At 40.7% G+C, this 12,621-nt stretch overlaps 1 protein-coding gene across 1 annotated transcript in view; it reads right to left on the bottom strand.

The window, feature by feature from the left end:
* Nucleotides 1-10,101, bottom strand: part of GRIK1 (glutamate ionotropic receptor kainate type subunit 1) — a 260,499-nt gene extending 250,398 nt beyond the window's left edge. The window contains exon 1 of the mRNA XM_088667964.1: nt 10,027-10,101. The gene's annotated coding sequence lies outside the window, so the exon portion shown is untranslated. The remainder of the gene's footprint in view (nt 1-10,026) is intronic.
* Between the last annotated feature and the right edge of the window lie 2,520 nt (nt 10,102-12,621).

Genomic DNA, 12,621 nt, shown 5'->3' with positions numbered 1-12,621 from the left:
TTTCTTCTGTGGAGATAATTTTCTAACCTCTAATATTCCCCTCTCCGCCACTGGTGTTTAGCAGGAAGGTGAGATAAGCATTTTTGTGTCTTTTCTTTGTATCATTTCTTTAAGGTCCCCATCAGTGATGTCCAATATCATTTCACTGAAACTTTAAGTGCATAAGTTTACTTTTTTTATTGCAAACTTGTTTCCAGAATGTTTGCATTGCCTTGCAGTTCCTTACCAAATAAAAGCAGAAGGGCCATTTCTGGAGCAATATTAAAAGGAACAGTCATTCTAGGTCGGTTAAGGCCAAAAATATTGCTGTTTGATCAAGAGCTGAGGATTCATTTTCTCCATGTTGGAAAAGCCTATTCTGAACCTTACAACCAGAGGTTCCAATACTTTTTGTATGGGCAGAAGAGAGCTCAAATCAATACCAATGCCTTCTTTTTTTATAAAAAGAATTAAATCCTTTTGTCACTTTCTTGTTTCAATCTGTGGCTTTTGTTCAGTTAATTATGGGTGCCTATTGTGCTCTCTGAAGATTAGATCTTTTTCTTCTACATTTAAGTACTTCAAGCTAATTTATTTTTATTTCATGCCATCAGCTGCTTTCTCCAGCTTGCAAGAAGTTCATTGCCTTCCCCCTTATCAAATCTAAGGCCTTGTGTAGTCAAGCATCCATCAAGCACAAAGAGCGGAGCTTGCTTGCAAGAGCAGTGGCTCTCAGGGAGGGGGAATTTGGTTTTCACAGGCTGAGTTCATTTCTTTTCCCCTACAGGGCAATAACATTAACAGAGTCAAACAGAGAGGAAAACAAAAATGCAAAAAATTTACCTTTGCAGAAATGACATAAGGAAACCTGAAAAGCCACTCTTTGCCCTGCCAAAGCTAAATTATTGATAAGGCCAATGTAACTTTGTAACATCTGAATTAATCTTGCACACAACTTAATGTGAATAATAAAGGAATGCTTAATGGCAAATACTTTGTAATACTGCAGCATTTCCTGCCCTGGTGCCATCCAGATGTTTTGACTAGAATTCCCATCATCCCTTACTACTGTCCTTTCTGATTGGGGTTCATGGGAGCTGTAGTCCACAGTAACTGGAGAATATGATTAGGAATATTGTTTTATAATACAGACAGTACTTAGCTCCCCTGAAATATTATTATCATTGATGTGCTCAAAATGGAATTGTTTCTCCTTCAATCATTTATTTTTTTAATTGTTTTACATAAAAATTGCGTCACCACATATTATTTCAGGAACTGAAAAATCTGCACTTCTCCAAGGAAAAATATGAATATGGTAGGGGGCAGTGTGCATAAAATGGAAACATTAGTGAAAACAACATACAAAAATGCATTCTATTCAAGGGAAACTGCTTACAAAAATGTGTGTATAAAGAGAAATGTGCAATAAATGTTTAGATTTCTAGGCATTGAGTTACAGGAGGATCTGTCCTGGAGTGTTAATACAAGGGGGCTTGTGAAGAAGGCGCAGCAGAGACTGTATTTTTTGAGAATTTTAAGGAAAAACCATATTCTACAAAAGCTGCTGCTTGCCTTCTATCACTGTGCCATACAGAGCGTGCTCACGTATGGTTTGTGTGTGGTACGGAAACTGTACTTCTCAGGATAGAGCAGGGCTGTGCAGAATTATTAAAACAGCAGAGAGCATTATTGGCTGCTCACTCTCCACCTTAGAACAAATCTACACCACCAGGTGCCATAGAAAAGCACTAGACATATCAAGAGATCCAACGCACCCTGGTCACCATTTCTTTGAGCTCCTGCCATCGGGACGGAGATACAGAACAATGCAGGCAAGAACGAGCCACCTCAGGAACAGTTTCTTCTCTAGAGCGATTTTGGCCTCAAATGGAAAGCCTGGACTTTGAAGTCATCTTATTTTACTTGTTATTTTGTATTATATTTACTGTTTTTAATTAGGTTTTGTAATTTTGGATTATGCAGAATGCTTTATCTGAGTGGAAGTAGCAACCGAGTCATTTCGTTGTTCCCGCAAGGGGACAATGACAATAAAGTTATCTTATCTTAAAATGCATATAAATGTTTCTGAGGGCGGCTTTTTATTGCAAACTAATGCGGAAATGTGAGGAACTTTTTAAAAAGGGGGGGGGAGTAACAGGGAAACAGAGACAGATTTGTCCATCTATCTGGGACCTTTTACATGCAGATCTTTTGCTTTCCCTAATAAGAGAAATACCTTTAACACCAACATGCATTGGAGAACTGGAAAAACTGATAAAATCCAGAGATATTTGGAAGGCCCGCCATCCTGTGAAAACTGAGTCCTGAGGAATGATAACAACCCGCAATCACAGAGTACTATACCTCCATTATTAGATACCAGTAATATTTCCTTACACAAACACCAGAGATGTATATCCTGGATCAGGAAACACAGGCACTCGAAACAACCAAATATCTGTTTGTGAGGCAAGAAGATTTCATTTTTGCCTCAACCTTTCAACGATTCAGTTTTTTCTGGCAATGTGGGTCCTGTGAAAGAGATAAGGTACATATCCATACTATCCCTTGTGAACATTATCCTATGCAGTCTATAGGAGCGCTTCTGCCTAAGGTTCATAAATGTTTTGAATCAAAGGGCCTTGTCATACTTGGGGGTTTTTTTTCCCCATGAACAAAATTGGTCCCCGTGTTGAACCTCATTACGCCCTAATGCCTCCTCATGCTCTCTTCCAAATGGCTGGCTTTTATTGTCTGGATAACGGGAAGATAATAAAAAACCCTGACAGCAATATTACACTTGTCAAATCCCTCACCTACCATGACAGCAGACAGGCATTTGGAGGCGACATGAATGCCATTATTACATCAACACAATTAATTCTGTTCACTGACTAAAACGTTGCACTCAGGAGCAAAAAAGAAGGCATTAGCCTAATATCTTTATCTGTCTGACAAAGCTCAAATTAGTGCATTGCCAGGGAGGTGAACGTCATGTCAACATACAATTAACATAAAGAAAACAGGCTTTTTGCAACAACGCATTTTTGTTGCCACGGTGGGATGGGAGTAACAATACCTGTGTATGAACTCTGACACTAACCTCCTATGACAGCTTTGTCAACTCATGTCACTTCTCTGAAACTCAGTTTCCACTTGTCCTGCTACTGAATTGTTTGTCAACAGCATAGCTGCCAAGTTATCCCTTTTTTTAAGGGATTTTCCCTAATGCTGAATAGGCTTCCTCACGAGAAAAGGGAAAACTTGGCAGCTATGGTCAACAGTCCGGCATTAGAAGTTGTTAACTTCCACTGCTAGGCATGCTCAGAAGGGAAAGAGATCTTTAATCTCCTAGGCCTCATTCTCTGGGGCTTAACATTATCATCATCATTTAATTATTAATCACCTTCTACTCCAGTGTTTCAAGGCAATTTACACATAATATTATCTAACAAGAGTTAAAAACTCACACACACACACAAAAAAATAATCAAATGCACACCCAACTCAGCAACAGTAATATTTAGAAACAGTTTCCCAGAAATGTGTCAACCGGCCCAGGCCCACGAAAATGCAACTCTTCAGCTATTGCTTGTATTTCATTTGTTCTCCCTATTAGTTCTAGGACAAAACCTATGTGTTACTGATCAACTGTTTTACTCATTCTGAAGCTACTTATAAAAAGACAGATAGTATCCAGTCTACAAATGCTGACCCAGCGAAGTATCAAAGCATTTTTATTTATTTAATAGCACAAGCAATCCCTTTGAAACTAAATAGATGAGACCTATAGAGAAACTTAAAGGTTAGGAAAGTACCCTTAAAACTTTGGGATCAGTTGCCTCAGAAATCTCAGCAATGTCCCCAGTGTGAATGGTGAGCACAAGTCTTGCCATTTTATTAGTAGGCTAGATTGATTTCTGTCAGAATTTATTTATTTATTTATTCATACATACATACATACATATGTACATACATTCAATGTGGTGGCCATTTCATGCTGTACTATTTTAAAATAAAAATGCCAAGATAAATCCCTGTCATTACACACAGCGGAATTACAAAATACACTGCCACAAGTGTGAGAATACAAGAAGGTACATTGTCTTAAAACTGGGGGGAGGTTGCTGAGAAATGATTAAGCTGCATACCTTCTGAAGATGCTTTTTTTAAAAAAAGACAACAACCATGCACCTAATCCTATAAATGCTCATTTTTAAAAAATATATTCATAAAATACTTAATATTTAAAAATCTGAAAGGAGTGTAGAATATTACTAAGCAATATCAATAACACAAAATGTAAAAGCAGTAAAACAGAAGTATAAAAGTGTATAAAAACAAGTAAAAACAGGAATTCAGGGTCTGATTTTATGGGTCAGAGAAAGCCTGGGCAATACATTCATTCATTCATTCATTCAAGCACACTTTATTACTACTGCTACCACATTTACACAAGTGGGGATTTGAACTCTGATCTGCAGGGTCCTAAGTCCAACGCCAACTATCTTGATGAGAGAGGGGTGCACATAGCCTGAGGCAAAGGACAAGATGGGGCCCCCTCCTCATTTCAATTACAGAAGCTGGCTGAACTGGCTGCTGAATCATACGCCAACAATGGTGACAAAACGACACCCTCTGCTGCATTTGAGGCCATACAGCGTGGTCCTCTAACAGCAGGAAATGGCCAGGGGGCCTTAGGAGAAACAGCCACAGGGCTGCCACTGCTGCCCTCCAGCAACTGCCACCTGAGACAGTTGCCTCACTTTGCCTAATATTAGGGCCTGGCCTCTATGCATACCTGTATGTGAAAATAAGTGAGTTGGGCCTAAGTGGCATAAAGGTTGAAGGGCTGGGCATTTTTGCTCTGTTAATTGACTTTTTATTGCTTTGTTTCCATCACTAACAAACCTTTTTGACCTTGGCAGTGTCTGGTGTGTTATGCCAAAAGACTTTGCTGAGAAAAAGAATTTTATTAACCTATAAGGGAGACTAAGGAGGAGACAGTATATATGGAGGCCCTGGCATGAGGCCATCGCAATACCCTTTTCTTCAAAGCTGTTTCTCTGAAACAAAAACCAGCTCACATTTCTGTCTTTCCCCTTGAAGGCAGAAGCACTCCCCCTCTGAGTAGCAACTTATTCCAACAGCGTTCAAATTAATTGCTTCAGTTGGAATGATAACTGAACAATAGCTAGTTTCTACCCAAGAGCTACAGTTTCTGGAAGAGTGAATGCAAAACCCCTGGGGCTCCCCGAAAAAGGTCCAACTCACAGAGCATTACATACACAGACTTCTCTCTCTTCGGTATCTCAAGAAGGGCAACTTCGGTTTATTTATTTGAAAAATGTGGTCAGAACAGCAGGGTGAGGAAAGAGAAGAGTCTCAGAGTTTTTAAAAAAGGATGTTCAAGGTTACAAAGAGAATCATTCCCATCTCAACAGGATATTACTTTGGCCAAAACAAGGATAGACTATATATTATTTCTCTTCTGTTAGAAGTTGTTGTACTACAAGCAAATCTCTTTGGTCACAGATGAGGTGCGAACACTTTCTCTGAGTAGGAACTCCCACTCATAGAAGTCATCTCTATCTGATTTCCTGCAAGCCCTTCTTTCTTCCTCAGCTCCACATACCACAGTTCCCAGGAAAGTCCCAGAAAGTTTAAAGCACTGAACGAGTTACCAGAGAAAATGGGGCACCAAAGTTATCCTCCACTGATCCCCTTCTGCAGAACGATCTCTGGTTCCAACCCTTTGTGGACGGGCATTGTGTATATGATAACATTTCATCCTCATTCATGACATCATATTTTAGCCTTCCCCAGACCAGTGCTGTTCAGATTTCTTTTTACTACAGCTCCCATAAACTCCAGGCAATATGGCCAATGGTCAGGGATGATGGTATCTGGATGGCAGCAACATGGGGAAGACTGTCATGCACACTATTCTGTATGGCAACTGCAACAAAATTAGGAATTTATTTACCACCGTTTCCTTCAAGAGTGTTCACTTGCTCACCCTGAATTATTATGATCTCGGCATTAAATAATAACCAATTGCAACAGCTGAGAACCAGCAGCATTTGGGGAGTTGGCTATTTCACCCTAGAATTCTAGCCTGAAGCATAGAACTTTCAGATATCTGTTGGAGTTTAGCTGTAGCTCTTCCTATGCTTGCCTGTATATATGTGTAAATAAACTATATATCTACATCTATATCACAACAACTCCTTAAGTCTCTTTTTGGCTTTGTTCTGAAGTTCTCACCACTTAAAGAGCTGGAATTTGTGAAACAATTTGTTGTCTTTTTAAAATGTTCTTTAGTCTCTAAGTCACCTAGGAAATATTTATCAATGGGTGGTTTTACAAATTCAATAAATAAAACACTCCGTAATAAAGTTCCAGTGATAACAGGGCCGTCTCAAGCCGGCCGGGCGCCCTGGCGCGAAGATCGCTCCGGCGCCCCCGCCCTAGTGGGCGGGTACAGCGCGCAGCGCGGCTTCGCCACACAGCACCCTCCTGCCGGCCCGGCGCCCAGGCGCCCCCGAGACTACCCCTAGAGCCAGGCCTGAGTGATAAAGTCGAATCGGCACATCTGACTGCAAGACGGCCAATTACTGCTAAGCCCAACTGATTAACATGCTTAGTGTGGGTGGCCCAGAGGGATGGTAAGACATGCTTGCCGGTAATACTTCTGTGAGGCAATTTTCTATCTAATCTGAACTCCATGTCTCCTTTACCTCTCCAGCAATATATTATTCCAACCAACTAGCTCCTTTTATATAGCAACAGCTTCTTCGCACAGACCTTGATCAAATACAAAATATAAGCTTGGAGGAATCCTGGGCAAGATTCTTAGTCCAAGAGCTATCAGAAAGTAAGAAACTGAAATCCAGCTTCTTACTGTATTCAAAATATCATTTTTTAACAAACTATGGGCTATCCCAATCAGAAGTAACCAGTATGAGGTCCTCCAGATGCTGTTGGCATCCAGTTGTCATTAGTGCTGCCAGCATAGGCAATGGTCAGGGATGGTGGGAGTTATAGTCCAGCAATTTCTGGAGGGTACCAGGTTGGATAGCATTCTCAAATAGTGAAATGGAGAAACCAACACTAATAGCAGAGGTCGGTGGAGAACCTGGTTTGTTACCTGAATAAAGACTGCACAGGAATACAATGTGCGCTTGACTCCAGGCTGCACTGGTTAGAGCGATGCATAAAAGAATCCTGCTTCAGGCATCGTTTGGTGTAATTTTACAAATTTGGTTTGTAAAACTCACAGTGCGCAGTCAGACACATCTCTTAGAGTATGTTTGCTCTCTTGCCAAGATAGTAAACAATCGAATGTAGATAAAATTTCTGCAGCTTTGCAAGACCAGAAGTATTGCCGGTTTCATAACAGGGTGCAAAATGTATGTTTAGCCAGCCAAGGCTTTAAAAACTGTCTCTATAAAATTGTTGGTGTGCCATCCCCACACTTTCACGTGAATTGTCAGTGTGTTTTTCAATTCACCAGTCAATTCATATTTCCCCTCAGATATCTAAAAGAGAGTTCAAAACATCTGTCCTGCTCACGGAAGAACATCTGAAGTGTCCATGCCTTGAGGAACATTTACATGGCCAGATGGAGATGATGAGCCATCTCTGCTCATGGCTCCTTGAGCAGCAGGAGCTGAACTCTGCTGTCCTGCCACCACCTGTTGAAGACATTTGTCTTCCAACAAGCCTTCTAACTGAAGACCTATGCATGGTATATCTGTACTGGACTTGAATTTACTTCATATATGTGGTGTTTATATAATTATTAAATTTATATACCACCCTTTACCCGGGGGTCTCAGGGCGGTTCACAGAATCAAATCAAGATATAAAACCACAAAATACATAATAAAAATAAAAACAACAACCCAATAGCCCCCTCCCCCCCAAAAAACCCACATTTTTAAAGGGCATAGGATGTCAATCAAATCAGCCTGGTTTTAAAGGAACAATTTTTGCCTGGTGCCTAAAGGTGTAGAATGAAGGCACCAGGTGAACATCCCTGGGGAGCACATTCCACAGATGGGGAGCCACTGCAGAGAAGGCCCGTTCTCATGTTGCCACCCTCTGGACCGCTCACGGAGGCGGCACATTTTAAATTGTGGATATATGTATCTTGCTATACATGTGTTTTTATATATTTTCATTGACATTACTAACAGCCCAAAAGTGCAGTGGCAGGATATTATATCATACCATATGTAAAGCAAACAATGAATAAATAATAAGAAAAGGAAGTTGTAACATATCAGTATGAACTGAGACATCTATATTTGCCAAGCTGGCGTGGATGGTGAATATTGACCATCTAGGTCCAAAGCCTAAGAAATAACATCCCATCAGATTACAGGTAGGTAGCCGTGTTGGTCTGAGTCGAAACAAACAAATAAATAAATAAATAAATTCCTTCAGTAGCACCTTAAAGACCAACTAAGTTTTTATTTTGGTATGAGCTTTCGTGTGCATGCACGCTTCTTCAGATACATGTGTGTATGTGTATATGTGTGTGAGAGATTGTTTTCATGTGTGAAAATGTTTTAGCTGTCTTTACACAATCAATTCTTCTGTGTGTGTTTTTACCGCTTTGTAAATATACAGTGGTACCTCGGGTTACAGACGCTTCAGGTTACAGACGCTTCAGGTTACTTTGCTTCAGGATGAGAACAGAAATTGCACGGCAGCAGCGTGGTAGCAGCGGGAGGCCCCATTAGCTAAACTGGTACCTCAGGTTAAGAACAGACCTCCAGAATGAATTAAGTTCTTAACCTGAGGTACCACTGTATATTCATAAAGGAAATGAATACAGCCATACCTTGGTTGACTTGTGAGTCGAACGTTTTGGCTCCCAAACGCCGCAAACCTGGAAGTGAGTGTTCCCGTTTGCAAACGTTCTTTGGAACCCGAATATCTGACGCAGCTTCCACAGCTTCTGATTGGCCACAGGAGCTTCCTGAAGCCAGTCGGAAGCTGTGCCTTGGTTTCTGAACATTTTGGAAGTCGAATGGACTTCTGGAACGGGTTCTGTTCGACTTCTGAGTTACCACTGGATATAAATAACGGGAGTTTTGGCCCTACAGATGTTGCTGTGCTACATGTTCACCAACCCTGCCCTAGAGCATTGCAGTCACAGCAGAGAACAGAGGAATAATTGGACAACTAGCCTGACCTGGTATAAGGCAGTTCACTACGTCCCTAAGAAGTCAGCTGCTTTAAACTGGTATTATTACATCAAACGCGATTAGGCCATTTTGTGATTAGTGATTAAAAGACTAGAAAGGAGCTCCATTCCTAAAGGAGGTATTAGAGAGTTAATTAAAAGTTTTAATCTTCCTCAAATTAAAAGCAAATCTAAATCCATCCCTTAAAATTGCTTTTTCCTGATTGAATGACGCAAAATTCAAATGCAACCTAGACGGATCATTGTTCTATATCTATCTGTATTCTGTTCCAGTGGCAAATACAACATCCAAATAAGCAGAAAAGGCCTCTGTTTTAATTTAATTTTGATCAAAACCCAAATAGCACTGTGCTTACATTTTACAAATAAATAAATAAAGGTTTTACACATTTTTCTTAAGGAAGGACTGCCCCCTTCTGGCCATACAAGATAAATGTTCCCAATTAATCTTAAGTGTCATCAAATCTTTCTTTCCACGTGAAATTACTATGCAGCAATAAATCTATTAAATCAGAAAATTGTAAACTACAGGGTTGTAAATTTTACAACCACAAGTATGTTTGGCATCAAAATTCACATTTAATGCTTTGACCAAGCTGTCAAGTTCTCCTTATGCTGAATAGGCTTCCTCACGAGAAAAGGGAAAACTTGACAGCTATGATGTAAATGTGTTCTACACATTTTCCAGCATTCAAAAATAACACTAGCTCTTATCTTATTAACTTGGCATCTTAGCTTGGGTGGACTCACAGGAGTTCAGAAATGCAGGGATTCCAAATAAAGCTGCATCGGCTCTAACAATTTATTAAAGGAGGTTACAAACTTACAACAAAGGTCCAACAGTTCCCTCCTTGCCCCAATCACAGCATTCTGCAGGATGGACTTCACAGCAAGGAGATTACTTGTCTGCACTCAAGCGAAGATACACAAAGGCCCTGCCAGGCTACGTCACCTGGGAACACAGGTGGATGGTATTAACCATTACCTCCCCCTCTAGCTATGCCTGGGGCTACATCAAAGCATGTGAAACACATATGAGCTCAGTGCTACAGCTGCTAGCAGTTAGGCAGGGGTCATCTTGACCATCAATATGCTGCAAGCGAGGCTTCCAGACCAGCTTGCCTTTTCGGGTCAACACATTTGGCTACTTGACCTATGCACTGTTATGCACGCAGTTGACTTCATTGAAAAAAAGAGTAGTGCAGAATTATTAAAAGCAGATAATAAAATAGCAAGATCAGAAAACACTCCCATTGCTGCCACCCTTTAAAAAAAACACCAATTAGCAAAAGAAATTTGTGACATTTGCACAAAATTGGCTGTTTGAGAGGCTTTTAGAGGCTCGAGTTACGAAGGGACAATGAAAATGAAGGACAATGACTGGGAAGAAAAATGCTACCAAACATTTCTACTGTATAGACATCCAGGCCAATAGAAAACCATTAGCCTGTTAATGTAGAAAGATAACCTGTTGGCCTTGCTCTCTGATAAAATACTCAGACCGATGGAGGGCAGCTTTTTATCAGAGAGAGGCAAGAATCTGGCCCTCTGGGGTCACACGGTTCCTCAAGGGAGGATTCTGGGCTGTTGAGCAAATGTTTCATTTTCAACTGTCTCCATTTCTCTTTTCTAACCAGCAGTCCTGGGGGCATACAGAGCAGTGATCCAGCCCTCAATACACAGAGGTCCTCAGTAAAGCCCCATGGCACCTGGCATATAGTATGTGCTTTAATTAAAAGTTGAGATTGTTTCATTTAAAAAAAAATATGTAGAATAGACAGTGGCACATATTAGCTCAGCAAACTTCATTGACACCAACTTGAATCAAATTGCATGTCCCTTCAGTAGCAGACAAGCAAGGAATCTGGAAATCCACTCCTTTCTGGTTGTACAGATGTAGCATGGCATCCAGCTGGCTTACCTCTGGAAGCAGGCTGCTGTTCAAAGACTCTGTTTAGAGCTGTGCATCTACACACACACACACACACACACACACACACACACACACACACACCGTCTTTTTTGTCCCAACAGCTGCTCCCCCAGTGCTTAGATATAGGTACCTATATAGGATGTTCTTGAAATTGACTCAAGTTTTATGAAACAGATGTCAGATTATGCATCAGGTAGAACAGAGGAGATACCAGAAGGGCAGACTTGAACATCTACTGTGCAGACACTTAATTCAGGATTGGTACCAGAATGCTAGATGAACTGGGCCTCTGGTCTGATCCAGTTCTTTCATTAATTTAACAGAAGAGTGAAAACTGGAAAGAGAATTTTGTTATTAATGTGTTTTCAAAGTATTTGAAGAAAAGTGGCAACTTTTAGACAGAAAATCTAAAAGCCAAAATATGCTTGGATTCCCTATTGTTTATCAAATGTCAGCCACAGCACCTGTGAACCAAGGGGAATGCCTGTATAAACATCATGATTACTGTGTGGACCAGGTGCAAGTTACTGGATTACACTTACCTTGTAACCTCCTCTCACTAATACTTCCCTGTTAAATCAAATTTGTCTTTGTATGGTTGATTGATTTATAAATCAATGTTTGGTGCAATTATATTAGCCAAAATCCATGCCGATGGTGAACAATACACAACGAATTTCAAAGGAGGCAATTCACCAAAATGAGATTAGTTCAATGGAAGTTGAAAAAGAGTGGCTTGTATCCAATGCAATGCAAAGTAAGCATTTGGGATTCCCACTTGCACTATTGGACTTCTCCTCCTCTTCTCTCCCTTGCATACCCTGCCGCCTCCCCATATCTGCTCTGGAGAGTTGAGGGGAATCCCAAAACAAATTTAGGAGCACACAGGTAAAGTCCCATTGCACAAGTGGAAATCCCACAAAACCCTGTTGCCCTTGAAATATGTTGTGGACAATTACCTTTTGTTAATTGGACAGGAACAGCCAATTCAATATTTTGAATTGCTTGCTACCAGTTAGCAGATAAAAGCGCAGATGTGTTGTGGTGCTTGCCCAGAGAACTCAAAGGGTCTGCGAGCCCAGACAGGCAGTCTATCTTCCTGGAGAGAATCCTATTGTCCTGTCAAGCAGTAAGGAGACTTTTACTATAGATCAGGTGCAAATGTGTGGCAAAATGATCAGCTGTATCCTCCCCAACATAGATAGGAGGACCTGGAAATGGAAGAAAAGTAGCAGAATTGATAAGCTGCCAATTTAATTGCTAAAAGAGGGGAGGGTCGCTTTTCGACACATGGTTCTCAAAGTGTCTTAAAATATAACGTGTACAAAATTCAGTAGGGATGAGATGGGCCCACAGCACTGAAAGCACAGTTCCTTGATGGCATGAGTCATGCTTCCGGCCCATAGGGAACAACTTATTTGTGCTCTCCCCAATGATTTCAGTGATAGTCTTAGAGTGTGCAGGGCAAGGTGGCCCTTAAAGGTATCCT

Source organism: Zootoca vivipara, chromosome 4, assembly GCF_965207765.1.
Source record: "Zootoca vivipara chromosome 4, rZooViv2.hap1.1, whole genome shotgun sequence".
NCBI classification, from domain to species: Eukaryota; Metazoa; Chordata; class Lepidosauria; order Squamata; family Lacertidae; genus Zootoca; species Zootoca vivipara.
This window is presented reverse-complemented; position numbering and strand designations above follow the sequence as displayed.